Source organism: Lagenorhynchus albirostris, chromosome 13, assembly GCF_949774975.1.
Source record: "Lagenorhynchus albirostris chromosome 13, mLagAlb1.1, whole genome shotgun sequence".
NCBI classification, from domain to species: Eukaryota; Metazoa; Chordata; class Mammalia; order Artiodactyla; family Delphinidae; genus Lagenorhynchus; species Lagenorhynchus albirostris.
Genome location: NC_083107.1, coordinates 74,399,554 through 74,416,224, shown reverse-complemented (window position 1 = coordinate 74,416,224; position 16,671 = coordinate 74,399,554). Strand labels below are relative to the sequence as shown.

General features: G+C 56.7%; 1 non-coding gene across 1 annotated transcript; it reads left to right on the top strand.

The window, feature by feature from the left end:
* Positions 1–7,605: 7,605 nt before the first annotated feature.
* TRNAA-UGC (transfer RNA alanine (anticodon UGC)) lies at positions 7,606–7,678 on the top strand. Its single transcript has one exon. It is a non-coding gene; the product is annotated as a tRNA-Ala (tRNA).
* Positions 7,679–16,671: the final 8,993 nt, after the last annotated feature.

Genomic DNA, 16,671 nt, shown 5'->3' with positions numbered 1-16,671 from the left:
TCTGATGCAGGGAAAAGGCTCTCAGATGGGTGAACTTAGCTGGGAGGAGTGATGGGGAGATGCTGGGGTCTCCGGGAGAGGTCTAAGGGGACTCCATCCCCAGAGGGGCTGAGGGCTAAATAAAGCCGGAGCAGCCAGCTGACAGGATGCTCTTGCCCACCAGCCAGGGGTGCAGAACGCCATGAGGCACCTCCACTGGGGGGATATTTGGTTGAAATCTTCCCTTTAACCACTCATCTTTTGTGGCTTGCGGGAGGCAGGAGGTCAGGTCCAGGCTTTCCTCCAGGGTGGGTCCTTGTGTTAGGACAACACTACATGGGGTGAAGGGGGTGTGGGGATAACTCTATTAGACCTCTCCAGGGCTTCATCCCCTTCATAGCTGGACTGCCTTCTGATTACATCGTCCTTCCAAAAACAAACACTTGATTGAATATTTCTCAACTGAGTCACTGTTCAGTTTGCCTTCTCCCAGGAAGTCAAACACACTCTGGTTCTGCCTCTCCATCGTGCTGACCACACTCATGCTTTACCCTCTCCTGGGACCGCTTCCAGGCTTCTCTGCTGGTTCTCACCCCCCGAACACCAGGCACTTAGAGTCTTTATCTCACACTCAATGCCTCTGAGGGGGCGGTAGTTTGCACAACGTTTCTCTCCCTTTGCCCACGGTGAACTACCACATTGCCTCCTCCTGAGAGGCGCCCTCAAGCCCCCGCCACCACGGCTTCGAGCCCCAGTCCTTTAATGTCTACTCAAGGCCTGATTCAGCCACACCGCTTCACAGGCAGCCCAGTGAACAGACAGCTGATGCTGTGGGTAACCCAGGTCTGACTGACTGCTGGTCTACGCAGCTCACAGAACAGCTGGGTGTACTTCAGCCTTGGGAGGCTAAGACAGGGCCCATGGAACAGCCCCTTGCCCTGGCTCACCAGGTGATGCCTTGAAACCTTGAAAAACTCAGGAAGGGCTTTTTTCCCAGAGAGCCTTCCCGGCTCTGCCACCAGGTCAGGGACCTCTCCTTAGGGTAGCCCAGCAATTGCTCCCGGTCAGTGCGCGGTGTAGGGTGTGTCAGTCGGCTAAGCACACTGCTCTCTGGATCTTTCTTCTCTGACATCCCAGAGCCTGCTGAGGACTCAGTCTTTTCCAAAAGACCCATTAGGTGATCAGCTAGTGAACCTACACCTTACTGGGCATGAAGGAATTAAACTGTAACTCTAGGGTTCCAGTTGTGAGGGTGGAGGATGGAATGTGACGACGTCCTCTTCCTCCTGGGATTCCCCTGGTGACTTTCTGAGCCTCAAGGCCTCTGTGGCAGCAGCTCAGATGAGCCTGTGGGGATAGAGGAGCCTGGATTCCGCTGCCCAGGGCAGGCCCAGCCTGTAAGCATCTCTGCTTAGAGGAGCGTGACTCTCGGGGCTCGTTCTAACTGTGCACGGGACACTTTCTGAGGTCAGGAGCCCCAGGGGTCATTTGAACAGGAAGTTCTCAGGTCACATCAGATGTTCCATGTCACAAACCCCCTCCATTTAACCCCTTTTCAGGAAGTCATCTGTCTCCCTGGCAGGGTGGAGGAGGGGCATGGTATTGTAACTGTCACGAGTCCAGCGTCCAGCCGCCGTCGGGGCACCTGGCTGAAGCACGGGCTCTCTGCGCTGGGCACCCAGGCTGGATTCCACAGCAATTTGCACAACAGCACAGCACAGGGAGAAGGGCCTCTCTGGGGACGGGCACCATGGAACCAACCTAAAATCACCAGGGGCTCCAGGGGAAAGCCGAGGAGGCGCTGCCTGGCAACAGAGACGCCAGGACGCTGATGTGAGAGTCAGGAACGCTCCTGTGTTCAGGATGTAGGGGCACTGAGGAGAGACAGCCTCACCCGCTTCCCTCGCTCTCTGGGTTCTAAATCCTGCTGTGTCCACAGGCAGTCCCGGACCTGGAGACCCCACCAGACAGACAAAATTCTTTGTCCCGTACCCTGAGAACTCCTCAGTCTAGTCCTACCATCTTCCCATTGCTCAACGCCCTGCTCCCACTTGTGCCGGAAGAGGATCTGTCGGTCAGAGTGAGGGTGGGGAATGAGGGGCCCAGCTGCTTCCCTTCACAGTCTCGGCCCTCCCCTGGAAGCTCCTAGAAACTCCCAGAAGTTTCTAAAGTCACAGACAGATTGTCCTTGGGCTCAAGGACCCAGCTGAGTGAACATTCCCTGGAAGTCCTCCCTGTGAGTGCGGATGGCCTTAGAATCAGAGCAGCTGCTGAGAAAGTGATAAGGAGAAGAAGAGGCCAGGGGAGTACACTGGGTGGGAGAGGGGGCGAGGAGGGAGGAGGGGGAGGGGGAAGAAGGAGGAAGGAGAGGAAGAAGAGGCCAGGGGAGTACACTGGGTGGGAGAGGGGGCGAGGAGGGAGGAGGGGGAGGGGGAAGAAGGAGGAAGGAGAGGGAGAAGATGCCACCCAGCATCCTGGGTTCTTGCTCCCCGGGAGGCTGGCTCCGTGGGTTTGGGGACACAGCTACCGAAGACCCCTCCTCCAGGTGGCTGCCCATGGCACACGGGGAGCTATGCGGAGAGGCAGCAGTGAGAGGGAAGCTCTCTGGACAGGACAAAGGGAGCGTCCAGGAGGCCCAAGAGAAGCCCCTGCCCCCCACAAAAAGGAGGCGCTGGGCGGATGGGGGACACACTTATTAACTGCGCTGTCTGAGCTCCCCGCCTGGGGGCACCCACAGAGCTGACTAACCGGCACAGGAAGTGGTCCTCAAGCAGCGAGGGAGTGCTGGGAATCAGGGGTCAGGGGGTGGCCCCTGACTCACTGGAGCCCATGTCGTCACAGTTCCACGGGACATCGTGCCCCTTGGGGGTGGCCTGCTCTGACCACTGCCGTGGCTGCTACAGGGAGCTGCTCCCAGAGAGCCAGTGCCCCCACCAGCCCCACCCAGGGAGGCTGGGGTCCAGGCCAACTTACTTCCCCAGCCTGGACTTTAGTTTCCGATTTTTTCATATCTCTAGACTTTTCCCATGGGGAATTCCTACCCATCCTTGCAGGCCAGGCCAAGGACCCCTCCTTGACAACCCCCCTCCCCCCTCTCCCACCCTCAGCAGGCTTCTCCCTCCTTCCGGCACTTCTGCAGGACTTAGGGTCCAGCTCACAGTTTGCCAAGTCCCCTGATGTGTGTTTTCCCAGCAGGATCATGGGGTCCCTAAGGGCAGGGTACCTATCCCAGAGGGGAGCCCGGGCTGGGCCTCTGTGGGCGCTCAGCGGGGACTCTGATGGACCGATTCCCCAGGTCCAGCCCCTTCTGCTCTACACCCTCTCGCCACTCTCCGAGGCCAGCGCCGGCCCGCCTGTAAGAGCCACCGGAATTCCTGCCTGCAGGCTCAGCCCTGCTCCAGGAATGCGGACAGCAGCCCAGCTTCTTGCAGCCTGCACAGACCCGGGGCCTGGTCTCAGCAACTGACCGCCCAGGGAGCTCTCAACAACTTCGTTCTGCCGGTCACTGGCCTCTGCTCCTCGCCCTTGGAGGCACTAAGTGCTGTCTGTGAGTCAGTAACTGGAAGCAGAGGCGGAGGGTGGTCTCATGTGACAGCTACAGTCACAGAGGGAGGCGTATTGCTTCTGCTTCTCCCGGGGGCGGCTCCTCCCGTTGGAAGGAGGCCCCCAGGCACAACATGGGCTCGATGTACCTGCAGCCTAACCAGCATGGGTTTCTAGAGCCCACCCAGAGCAGCGCAAAGAGAACTGGGCTGGGAGCAAGGAGACCTTGGTTCCCCCTCTGCCTGGCAAATCACTTCCCTTCTCTGAACCTCAATTTCAAGGGTGTGGCTGCAAGAGCCCTAAGAATCTTCCCAACTCTGTGACTTCCAGAAGTCCACATCTGAGAAGAAGCGCTGAGGAGCGGGCCGTGCCCTAAAGGAGCCCGTGAGGGGCATGTCCCAGCTGGTCCCGTCAGCCCCGCTGGCAGAGCGGCCCTGTGGTGACGCAAGGAAGCTCTGAAGCCAGCAGCTGTGCGTTCTGATCCCAGCTCTGTCTCTCACTTGCACATTATGTAACTTTCTGACCTTGTTTTACAGATGGGAGACCGGAGGGTCCCCCAACACACACACGAGGGAAGAAGGTGCCCACGATCTAGGGCCGGTCCCTGGGTCTGCCAGCTTGCAGCTCTGTGTCCTTCCCCTCTTTTCCCAGAGGATTTGCCCTAAAGGGTGGACGGTCGGAAGAGGGCCCGCGTGTTGGGAAGGGTGTTCCACTTGCAAGGGCTGAGATGAAGGAGCCAACTCTCCGAGCCCAGCCGGCAAGACCAGCTCCTCTGCCCTGGAGGGTCTGTGCCTCCGCCCCCCACGCCACCTGTCTGGAGGTGGGGTGGGGGCCAGATGGGACCACAGGGCACCGGAGGGAAGCCCTGGAGGGGTGGCGGCGCTGCAGCTGGTCCTGTGCCTTTCATCTCCAGACGCCTGGGCCTCCCTCCCCACCTGGTGCCCAGAAGGAGTGCGGGCCTTCCTCTCCTGGAAGCGGCCGCAGCAGGCCTGGCAGCAGGGCGTGGGTGGTCCGAGTGGGGTGCAAAGAGGGTGACGCTTTCTGCATTCAGGGCACCCCTCCCCACCCTCCAGGTCCCTCCAATCCTTTGCAGGGCTGTTTATGACAAGGGCTGGGGTGGCCCGTGGTTGGGGGCAGGGCAGGGCGGGCATGGCAGCCCTAGGTGTGTGTGTGCACACGGAGCCTCTCCTCCAGCCGCCGGAGGGTGTGCTCGGGGCCACCGTGTGCCCGCTGGTCACCTCGGAAGGGCTGCGTCTGCTTGAAGAAAGTATCCTCCTTCCTAGTTGCGATCAAGGCCATGTCTCCTCACCAAGCCATGTGCCCAGAGGGCTGGGGCTCCCCGGAGGGGGTGCTGTTTCTAACGTACACAGAGGTGATCTGTGTGCCCCTGAGGCCCTGGGACGGTGCCTGGGAGTCACTCATCCCTGGGCAGAATATGGGTGGGGAGGAGGGCTCTGAAGGTGCATAACTGGTGGGAACTCAGTTCCCAAGCTGGCATCCCCCAGTGTCAGCACAGCCTTGCTCCAATCCTGGCCCACCCGGTTGTTGGCCACCGCCTCTTCCAGCTGGGAGCCTCAGCTCTGCCAGTGGGCACGGGGACTGGGAGCCCCATGAATGCTTCTGCGCCGGCCCTGGACGCTCTCGAGAAGCCAAGAGAAATGCTGCCCAGTCGGAAGTGCCCTCCCACCCAAGGCAAGTCTTGCCCTGTCAGCACCTCCTTCAAGGGAAGGGTGGGTGGAGGACTGGGGCCCGGGCTCCCCAGTGGCCGCCTTGGTTCTCCAGGCACCAAAGTCCATGGGGCAGTTCAGATATGAAGGCCAAGCTAGGCCAGGCCAAGCCCCAGCGGGCTTGGGGATCAGCCCAGTCTCCCCTTTGGGGTCTCAGACACTCGCTGCCCCGTGCATCCCGGGCAGTGGGGGACAGGGTGGTGGGGGAACGGGGGAGTGACGCTCAGCCTGCATCCTTCCTGCGTTCTCACCGATCAACCCCTTAGCCCCACACAGGACTCTCTGGGGAGGTCGTGGGAGACCCGGGACCCTGCCTGTTGCAGCTCTGACACGCTGTGACCTTGACCAGAAGCTTCCGTAGAATCAGCACCCACACAATCAGCACCTCGTCTCAGATGATCCCCGGGGGCCCGTGTGCAGTGATCCCATCACTGACTTCTTTTGCTCCTCTTCCCCCAGCACCCCATTCTCCTCCCCCAGGCCCAGGCCCCGGGAGCTGATGAACCAGCAAGTGAATGCATGGAGTACAAGGTCCTTCTCCACCTCACTCCCAATCCCCTAATCCCCTCCGGTCCCAGCTCACAGCCTGGGCTGGGGCAGAGCCCAGGTGTTTCTCGTTAAGCGTTTTATTGCAGATTCTCAGGCACTGGCTGAGGAAGGCTGAGGGGTTACCCAAGCCTCCTCCCCCACCCCCAGGCTGCACCGACACAGCGGAGTCAGGTGACCCATGGGCCAGTCCTCTCCACTCCCTCCCTACCCCTTACCCTTCCCGGGAGGTCACCCAAGGCCAAGCTCCAGTCTCCAAGTGCGTTGCTTTCCGCCCATCCTTCACACCAGACAGAGCATCCTTCTGAGGAATAAAGTTAGTCATCCTGTGCCCTGACTTTTAAATCCGCCACAGTCTGCCTTTTTTATTTTTTAAACGTCTGGCTCTGATTTGTAGCACTTGCCAATGCCCACCATCGCCAATTTCAAACCACCAGCGTGAGGTCACTGAACTCGAGCTCCCGCAAGCCAGGAGGAGCCGGCTCCGCACACCTCTTCCCTTTACCCCGGCCTAGGGTGCAAGCCCTCCTTTACCGGCCCCTGTTGTCCCTCCTGCCTCATCTCCCACTGCTTTCCCGCCTGCCCCCCTACAGATACCACCCACTAGATAGGACCTGCAGGTCCCTGAGTGCACCTAGCACGTGCCCCAAACACCCCTCTCCTGCTTGGCCTGGCCAGCTCCTTTAATAATACCCCGTTCAGATGTTTCCCCCTCCAGGCTGTTTCTCAGACTCCCCAGGCTGGACTAGGTGCCCTTCATCTGTGTCCCTAGGATACTGCCTTGGACATCTATATTGTTCGATAACGCGGGTCTGTCCATACCACGAAACTGTGGGCTCTCCAGGAAAAGCCTCAGTGATTGTGTTGAGGGCATGAGATGCATGAAGTTTCATGTTCAGGGCTCCAGGGGGAGAGCCGCCCCAGGGGCCCAAGTCGAGATCTTGGATGTTTCCCCGGCAGATCCCAGAGCCGCCTTCTTGGCTAGCTTCCTAGGAGAGCTACAGGGCAGGGATTGGGGGAAGGGGGCCATCCCTCAGCTCCTGGATCTGAGATATGCCAGGTGTCACCCCCAGCCCACCCCCAGGGGCACAGAGCTGGCAGGGGCTGGGCAGAAGGGAGCTGTTGTTTGTGTCCTTGTGACCGTGGTGTCCTGCAGGGCAGGTTATCATTGTTGACTTTGGCACCAGCACCCAGGCATTTTGGGGGTGGAGGAGCATCTTATCCTGTGCCTGGGAATAGCCTCAGGGCTTGCTGGGGCAGCCCCAGCCCAGAAGAGCCTCCTGCAGGTCCGTCCAGATGGTCCTGTGTGACCAAAATGGATGAAACAGGAAGCAGCAGTGTTCAAGGGAGTGCCATGTGCTTCCGAGTGAAAAAGACCTGGGTTTACATGTCAGCTTGGCCACTCAGCAGCTGTATGAAGTCATGGCTTGGGACCTCAGTTTCCTCATCTGTAAAATGGGGTAGTCATGCCTGTCTCTCGGGGTTCTCGTCAACATAAGAGTAATGGCCACTATTTATGGAGTGCTTACAAAGTGCCACAGCAAAATTCAGTTTTTGTCATGCAGTTTACCTCACATTATCTTATTTAATCCCCACACTGCCCTATGAGATAAGAGCTGTTAGCCCCATTTCACGGACGAGAAAACCGAGGTTCGAAGGGAGTCACGCAGCAAGTAAAGTGGGGTCAAGCTGCAGAGCCCCTGAATTTAGAGGGTAGGTGTGTGTCAGGCTGTTATTAGTAATTATCGCAAATCTTGCTGGCTGGCATGTGTCAGGACATGGAATTTTTAAAAAATCTCTTCCAGGGAACTCCCTGGTGGTCCAGTGGTTAAGACTCCACACTTGCACTGCAGGGGGCCTGGGTTCGATCCCTGGCCAGGGAACTAAGATCCCGCAAGCCTTGCGGTGTGGCCAAAAAAAAAATCTCTTCCAAAGTCTCTGAACCTGAACCTAAAGGTAGGCAGCAGCTTTCCTAGCTTTCAAACGAGGAAAATGAGGCCTAAGGAGGTTCAGGCTTTGGTCCCACATATAGTCCTGGCAGACCCTGGCTGAGCACCGGGTCCAGGCTCCCAGGCTGCCCTCTGTGGGGTGAGCAGCTGCTCCTGGCTCATCGGAGAAACCTGCTCTGTTTGTGGGTGCAGTGAGGACGGGGGCTGGAAAGACGGAGAAGGGCTGACCGTTGGGTCTGGACCGGGCGTGTCTGGGCAGAGAGACCCTCCGCTCCCCACCAGCCCCCTCCTCTGCCCCCCACCGTGGGCCACAGAACTGAGTTGGGGGAGGGGTGACCTTCAGCAAATCTTTCTCCTCTGCAGACCTCTGTTTCCTCATCTGTAGAATGGGAACAATACCAATACCTGCACCACTGTGAGGCCCCAGGAGTTTGCGAGAACGAGAGGAGCTGATGATTGAATACACCCCGTAAACCTTGTAGCGAGGGAAGGAGCCCTGTCTGGGGAAGGGTGTCCTATGAGCCTTGGGTAGCCAACCTCGCACTGAGCTGTAGCTGAAAAGCACATCTCAGGGACAGCTAAGCTCACCGTGGGAACAGTGATTGTGTGGGCACTTAGGTGCACAGAGCATAACGAGGTCCCTGTGATGGAAGGAAGGAGGCTTTGCTTCCTGTCTGCATTCTCAGGCCTGAAAGCCGCTTGTCTGTCACACCAGGAAAGACTTTTCATAGTTTCGAGTGGTAGCACATCTGATATGGCAAAACATCTTAAGAAGAGAAAACAGATACATATTTTATGTGGCCTTGAGAACCTGGTGGTATAGAGAAAAGTGGTTGGTGAAATTCTTCCTCCTTCTGTGGACTATGGCTAGGCAGCCCTCAGCTGGAACTTGGACGAGCCCACGCAGGTTCTGTCGTGGCTCAGAGCCGCCAGGCTGGACCCGTCGGGGAGGCTCAGGCCGCTTCTGCACTGGGGACGCCTGGAGCCCTGTGTGGACCCTCAGGCTGCAGGAACGCCCCCCAGAAGGCTGGGTGCTGGGATGGCAGCACTGAAGCCCCTGGACCTGGTCCTCACGGGGTCTGGTCAACCTGCTCTGGCAGAATCCTGAAAGGTGGGAGGGGTCATCTCACCTACAGCCACATCCCACCGGGGAACAGGGCAGAGGGAGAGAATCCTAGCAAGAGAATGTCCACCTGGGGCTCCTGACACCTTGTCAGCAGGTGCTGCTGTCACTGGTTTAACCCCGAAGTCTGCCATTTGCTGAGAGGAAGCAATGATCAAATGCTGTCTGTATGATACCTGGGAGTCCTCAGGACACCCCGTGAGGGCGGCCATGTGATTGGCAGAGGGAGCAACCAGGATCTGAACACAGGCCACTCGCTCTGGGCTTTTTCTTAACCACTGTGCTAGCCTGCCTTCCCCACGAGCTCTGAAGAGGTGACCACACCTCCTGCTCTCGCACACCACCTTCACTTTGGGGGCTAACGTGGGGGCCAAGAGCCCCCGTGGGGGGAAGCCCTTAGATCTGGGGCTGCTGGAACAGGTGTGCCAAGGGGAGGCCAATGTGGGTCCGGACAGGTTAGGCTCCTGACAGGTCAAGATGCTCCCCTGGCAAGGTCTCTGGGATCCCAACTGCCCACTGAGACCCTGAGGCAATGTGGGGAACACCACACAGGCCAGCTCTGAGGCTCACACAGGGTCTCATGCTTGCTTGCCTCCTGGGTCTGCAGTCTCAGCACTTTGCAGCCTTTGAGGGTGGGAGGTCCCAATCTGGGCTGCCTGTGAGCTTTGTCTGGGTCAAGGAGCAAGTTGGGGCTGAAATCCTGTTGTCCTGCTGTGAGGCTCACCGGCCTAGAGGGAACGGTGCCTTTCTCTTAACAGATAAAGGCACCATCCGCCAAATGAGCTGGGCCCCAAATGGGGAACATTTTCCGATTCACCAGACACGCTGTGCAGGCTGGGAGTGGGCCTGCCCCTAAGGAGGTAGGGCAGTCAGTCCCACAGACCTGGAGCAGGTGTCCCGTCCTCTGGCCCTGGTCCCCCTCTTCACAAGGGGCCTGTTAACCTCTGCAGGGTCTTGAAATTAACTTCTCACCCTCAGGCAATAGGCACCATGCTTTCTGCATACTAAATCAGGATTTGTACTTGGACAAAGGAAGTGTTCTGACTTACGAATCTAGAAATAAGGAGATCCCTATAGTTGAAGAGCAGTTGGGTTTTTCTAGTTTGGGGTGATTATCGGTACCATGGAACACTATTCAGCGACACAAAGGAGCAGATCCTGATACAAGAGCTCGGATGAAGCTCAGATGGAGTCTTCTAAGTGAAAAAAGCCAGACTCAGAAGGCTCCGTGCTATATGATTCCATTTATAGGACATCTGGAAAAGGCAGTACTACCGGGACAGAAACAGATCCATGGCTGCTGGGTCTGGGGAGTGGCGTGGGAGGTTCGACTACAAAGGGATGGGAGGGAGTTTTAGGGGAGCTGACACTGTTGTATATCATAATTGTGGTGAGTTACACAACTGTATGTGTTTGTTGAAGAACTGCAGAACGGTAAGAATGAATTACTGATTGTAAATCAACTATACTTAAATTTAAAAAAACAAAAAATACTGGATTTTGATTTTTTTTTTTTTTAAGAAGACGTTTGGGGTAGGAGTTTATTAATTAATTTATTTCTTTTTGCTGTGTTGGGTCTTCGTTTCTGTGTGAGGGCTTTCTCCAGTTGTGTCAAGCGGGGGCCACTCTTCATCACGGTGCGCGGGTCCCCTCACTGTCGCGGCCTCTCTTGTTGCGGAGCACAGGCTCCGGACGCGCAGGCTCAGCAGTTGTGGCTCACGGGCTCAGTTGCTCCGCGGCATGTGGGATCCTCCCAGACCAGGGCTCGAACCTGTGTCCCCTGCATTGGCAGGCAGATTCTCAACCACTGCGCCACCAGGGAAGCCCTGGATTTTGATTTTTTTAATTAAAAAAAGCATGAATTACTGTACATAAAACAGAACTTAATTTTTTAAAAACAGAAAAGAACTACATTTCCTTTTCAGTCCCTTTCCCATTCATTTTGACCTTAACCTAAATTTGAATATTAGCGAATTTCACTTAGTGGATGTTTCTGAAGCGCCTCCTGCGTGCCAAGCCCTCTGCTCTGCACGGAGGTGGGAGTGGGACTCCCGCCCCTCCTCAGCTGTGTCGTCAGCCCGCACCTCCCCCTGCACCTCCCAACACATGGGCTCAGGCCCAGGGCACCCTCATTTCCCTTTTGGGGGACTCTGGATCACTTCTGCCTAATGTGGGTCAATCGATATCTATGTGCTGAAACGCTGGAATTTCTGAGACATTTCCATGGTTTATGGGACCACAATATTTGAAGTGGGAACCTGGGAACCGTCCTCGACACCTCCGTCCTCCCTGTCACCTCACCCCTCTGGTGCCCACACAGTCGGGGAAGATGAGGAGGGGGTGGCATAAACTACCAGGCAGGAGCTCTGGCCCAACTGTGTCTGATCAATACGAATCCAGTGTTACTACATTTGGGGAGGGCAGCTGGCAATGTTTTTTTTTCACTGACCCACGAGTGCCTGGACTATTGTGCAAAAAATCAATCCCCTGGCGAGTCCTGTTGGTGCTGCTTCCTGAATGTTTTCACAGCTCCCGTCCCCAAGGCCCCGCTTGCTCCAGAGCCCCCATCCCCAAGGCCCCGCTTGCTCCAGGCCAGGCACTTCTCACAGGGACCCCTGCACAGGCCTCCCAGCAGACCAGTCCCCCATTCCCCTCACGTCGCAGCCAGAGGGATATTTTCAAGACCAAAACTTGACAGGCTGGTCTCGCTCAAAATCATTAGCGCGCAAGAAACCCATGCCAATCGATGAGGAAGAGACAAGGGGCCCGTTAGAAAAATGGGCCAAATAATATGAAGAAGCAGTTCGCCTATGGAAAAAAAATGCAAATGGCAAAAACATATGAAGAGATTCCTAACTTCATTTATAGTTAAATAAATGAAAATCAAAACCACCATGGGATACCACCTCCATCCCCCATCCCAGAGGAGAAAAGAAAATGGAAACATTTGATGATATGTGTGGTGACGTGGGAGGGGGTGGTCTCAGGGCCTTTCCCACACAGGCTGGGTGTAGTGACAGGTGTGGCAAACTGGTGGAACTTTTGGAGGATGATCATAAAGAACGGCCCCTTCCATCCAGAACCCACTGCAAGAGAAGTGCCCGTGGTATATTCTCCCAGCAGTTGCCTGTGTCTGGACCACGTGATACTCTGACGGCTGTCAGGGCAGGTTTCCTCCAGCAAGGTTTATAACAGCAAACACCTGGAAGTAAGATGCCTACCCAGCGGGAAGAGTCGGTACTGTTCATCTGCTGCATCTGTACAACCAAATGCTCTGCAGATGTTAAGAACAATGGGGTAGAGACTTCCCTGGCAGTCCAGGGGTTAGGACTCCACACTCCCAATGCAGGGAGCATGGGTTCGATCCCTGGTCGGGGAACTAAGATCCCACAGGCCGAGCCATGAGGCTCAGCGCCCTCCCTCCCCCAAAAAAAGAGAACAACGGGGTAGGACTGAATGCATGTGCTGAAATGAAACCAGGTCAGAAAAGGGAGCTGCAGTCTCAGCATATAGCACCATCCCTTTGGTGTACCTCTGCGAAAGTGCAGACTTATCCTAACAAGTATATATGCATGGAAAAAATGTCTGGAAGGACACACCAAAAATCTGTTAAGTGAAATTGCCTTTGGAGAGAGAGACAGGTGGGGAGAAGGAGGCTTTAACTTTTCATGGTGGACTTTTCTGTTCTGCTTGGATTTCGAATCGTGTGCACAGAGTATTTTAATGTTTAAAATGTCATCAGGAAAGATCTGGGGCGGTGGGGGATTTGAGGCCAATTTCGGTTTCTTCTTTATACTTTGCTGTATCAAAAAGAATCGAAATCAATGTGTTTAAATGTTGCAAAACAAACAAAAACTTTCACTGCCCTGGGATAAAGTCCACGTTCCTGAACTCACGCTGGGAGGTCCCACGGCGCCAGGGGCAGCTTCCGCCTTCGGTCTCCTGACGCCTGGGTCTCAGCCACGGCCGACCCTGCCCCCGTCCACACCCCAAAGCCCCTTGCTCTCTCTCGCCTCTGGGCCTCTGACCGTGCTGCCCCGTCTGATCGCCCCTAATCTCTGCCTCCTCACCCCTCAGCCTGACGCCAGGTGCCCGCCCATCCTCCCCCGACTGCCAGCCTTGCCTGCCTACCCTGGCCCCAACTCCATCACTCCACAGCTGCCCCTAGGCTGTCACGGCCTCCCCACCGGCCAGCCTGCCTCACTAGCTCGCAAGAGCCTGGAGGTAAGGGCAGGGCCTGGTTCACCGACAGCGTCCAGGGCCCTGCACTGTGCCAGGCACATAGTAGGTTTCGTAACCGTCTGCTGACTAGGCTGACAGATGACTGCCGGAGCGGAATGAGGAATGCAGGAGTAGCTGGCACCCCAGGCCCGTCTGTGGAGTGGGATTCCTGGGCCTGGCCCCGGGACGGCGGGCCTGAGAGCCTGCGAGGCAACCTGGAGGGGCAGACAAAGCAACCGCAGCAGCGCAGCCCGCTCGACTCCAAGGTGGCTTTTATTTCCTCCTCTACGGGTGCCAAGTCCCTGAACAAATATTTTCCTGGAGTGGAGGAGCGGCTGAGCTCCCAGCCTTAAGTGCTGGAAACACCGCTGGGTCGGGCAGGTTCCAGGAACCCGAGGAAGAGCGGGGTCTGGCTGCAGCCGGGGGAGGAGGGGGTCATCAGGGCTGCCCTCGGCGGTGCCCACCCTCCCGGCAGGGAAGCAGCCTCCACCCAGCAGCAGCCCTGCAAGGCTTTTGCCCTGGCCTCTGCGCCCGTAAATTCGAATCCTCTGGGATCCGGAAGAAAACGTGGGTCAGGCGGGCCTCCCTCATTTTTGCTGAAAAAGCTACAGTGGGTTTAAAGGAACGAATTAGAATCTCAGAAGCCCTTTTATAAGCTGTTTTTCCCGTCCTTTTAACTTCCTTATTGCAGAATAAAACAGAGTACACGCATCTTAAGTGTATAGATTGATGATTTATTTACAGATACATACACCCTTGTAATCACCACCTACAAGAAGCCAGGGAAACTTTCAGAGAAGGGTCCTTCGTGCCCCCGCCTTGTCAATACCACACCCCCAGCAGAAGTACCACAGGCTTCTATCTCCAATTAGTTTTGCCTGTTCCTGAACTTTATATAAATGGAATCACGCAGTCTGGGCTCTTTCGTGTCTGGCTTCTCGTGCTTAATATATAGCCTGTGATGTCATCTATGCTGGATGCGTAGCAGTCGTTGGTCCTTTTTCATCACTGAGTAGTACTCCATTATAGGGCCGTAGCACGATTTATTTATCTGTTCTCCTGTTGGTGGACACTTGGGTTGTTTCCACGTCTGGGCTGTGATGCGTGAGGCTGCTGTGGACCTTTTCACACACACCTTTCTGCAGACACGTGCTCTCCTTCTGCCTGGAGCATAGCATAGGCATAGGTTTGGCTTTAGTTTCCCAAGCGCTCGTACAATTGGCCCATTTTCCAGCAGCACAGCAGCTTCCCGGTGGCTCCACGTGCCCTTCAACAATCGTCCAATTTTAACGTCAGCCTTTCTGGGGGCGGGTGGTAGTGTCTTGCGCCGTTAATAAGCTTCTAACAACCACCTGACTTGCAGAACAGGACAGCAGCACCAGGCGTCCACAAGGAACACCCGAAGGCAGAGGCTCCCATATCTGCAGCGAGCTTGGCTCATAATAAAGCGTCTACCCTCAAGCAGCACCCGAGGTAACAGGAAGCCAGTGTGGAAACAGACACCTGCGGTGATGGGGCGAGAGGTGCCGAGAGCAGTGACCCAGAAGTTATGCGGGCACAGAGGATGCAGCGCCTCTCCCTGGAGGAGCTTTGAGCTGAGCCTTGAAGTCGAGCAGGCACTGGGGTAGCACAGCCGAGGGCCTGATTTGGGGGCACCCTCACACTCTCACATCTGCCACCATGAGTGGGTGCAGAGCTCGCGTGGCTCAAGGATCGGTACCGGGGGTGAGGGAGGGGGAGGAAGGCTGAAAGCGAGGCGACGGCTGTGCCTGCGGCCCGGCAGGGCTGGCAGGATCCCAAGCCCCTCTAGGCTCCCTGGGCTGGGCCTCCCCAGCCCCTGTAGCTCCAGGAACCAGGAGCCCCCCTCCTCCCAAGGTCAACTCAGCCTGACTTTCTCTTCTGCCAGGCTCCAGGGACAGGGGGTGGGTGGGGTTGATGGGGAGAGGGGTGGGAGCGTGGCCGCGGGGCACCTCTCCATGCAGGAGTTCCCTGCACCTGTTCAAAACTGCCTTCTCTCCCAGATGCTGTTTTGAGGTCTGCCTACCAGCAGTGTCTAACCTAGGAGGGGTGAGACCAGCCTCCTCGAGGCCCAGCTCTGGGACTACTGTCCCTTCTGCCCCTGTTAGACACCACCCTTGACTGCCAGCTCCGAGGACAACCTCATCACAGGTGCCTTTTCCCTCGGGCTCCGTGTGAAAGTGGAAGAGCAAGGTGACGCCCGGCGAGGTGGAGACATGCCTCGCAGGTCCTGCCAGTTCTACTTCTTAACAAGCTCTCCAGTCCAGCCCCTCCTCCCCAGCCCTCCCCACCTCAGCCCTCCTCTGTTCCCGGGCTTCCGTCCCCACCCAACCCCCATCCCTCCGCAATTCCTAATCTTTCCTGCATCCGCTTTCAGACTCTCCTGCGGCCCTCGGAGAGGTAACTGCCACCTTCTCACCACATTCCAGCCCCCTCTCTTCTCATACCTGCTTTCAATCCACATCCAGCAGGAAGCCTCTCGTGTCCTTATTTTTGCTGAAGCTGTGCCTTCTGCCTGGAATGCCTTCTCCCCATTGTCCGAGAGGCTGATTTCAATCTGTCCTTCAAGACTCAGATCAAGTGCCACCTCTGGGAACCGAGGTGCCCTGACTCCCCCTCCGGCCCGCACCGAGCTCTACCACTGAAACCACTCTCTCGGCGTCCGTCTCCCCCTGGACCCCAGCCTCCCTGAGAGCAGGGCTGCGCACCTTTGTTCTATAAGTGAAAACACAGTGCTTGCTCTCCAGAGCAAAACCCAAGAGGCAAGCAAGGCAGAAAACGCCGTTTCAAGCAGAAACTGGTTGCAAATAAGAAGGCAACACAATCAGTCTAAGAGAAGATGGCTCATTCGTTTAGAAAATAACTGGAGGGCTTCCCTGGTGGCGCAGTGGTTGAGAGTCTGCCTGCCGATGCAGGGGACACGGGTTCGTGCCCCAGTCCGGGAAGATCCCACATGCCGCGGAGCGGCTGGGCCCACGAGCCATGGCCGCTGAGCCTGCGTGTCCGGAGCCTGTGCTCCGCAACAGGAGAGGCCACAGCAGTGAGGGCCCGCGTACCGCAAAAAGAAAAATGTAAAAAAAAAAAGAACTTGAAAGAACTCAGTGGAAATGCAGCAGGCCCCCCATCCCCATACAATGTACAAACTGGCATACGCGGACTTGGATACACACACAGGCCACATGGGCGTGATCTAAAGGTGAGGGGAAAATGAAATAGTGCTCAATTGCTCCGTTCTCAGGCATGGGCGGGGGGGGGGGGCGGGGGCGGGAGGGCAGAATCTTGGGAAAGCAGGAAAGAGAGAAGGAGAAGGGGGTCAAGGTCGTGGGAAGTAGGGCAGCAAGCTGACATCTGAGGATAGATGGGCAGAGAGAAATTGCTTGAGGCCAGGACGCTAGAGGAACCCTTCACATTTTCATTTCTTCACTGTTCGTCTCAAACACTCAGGAAAGCCTGTTTTACAGCACCACCCTGTGCTGGCGGTGCCCTGGGATGGGGGTGATGGGGGCAAGCACAGAGCAGTAGGAGTACCAGCAGAGTGAGAGGAGAGTGGTAGGCGGGGCGCGGT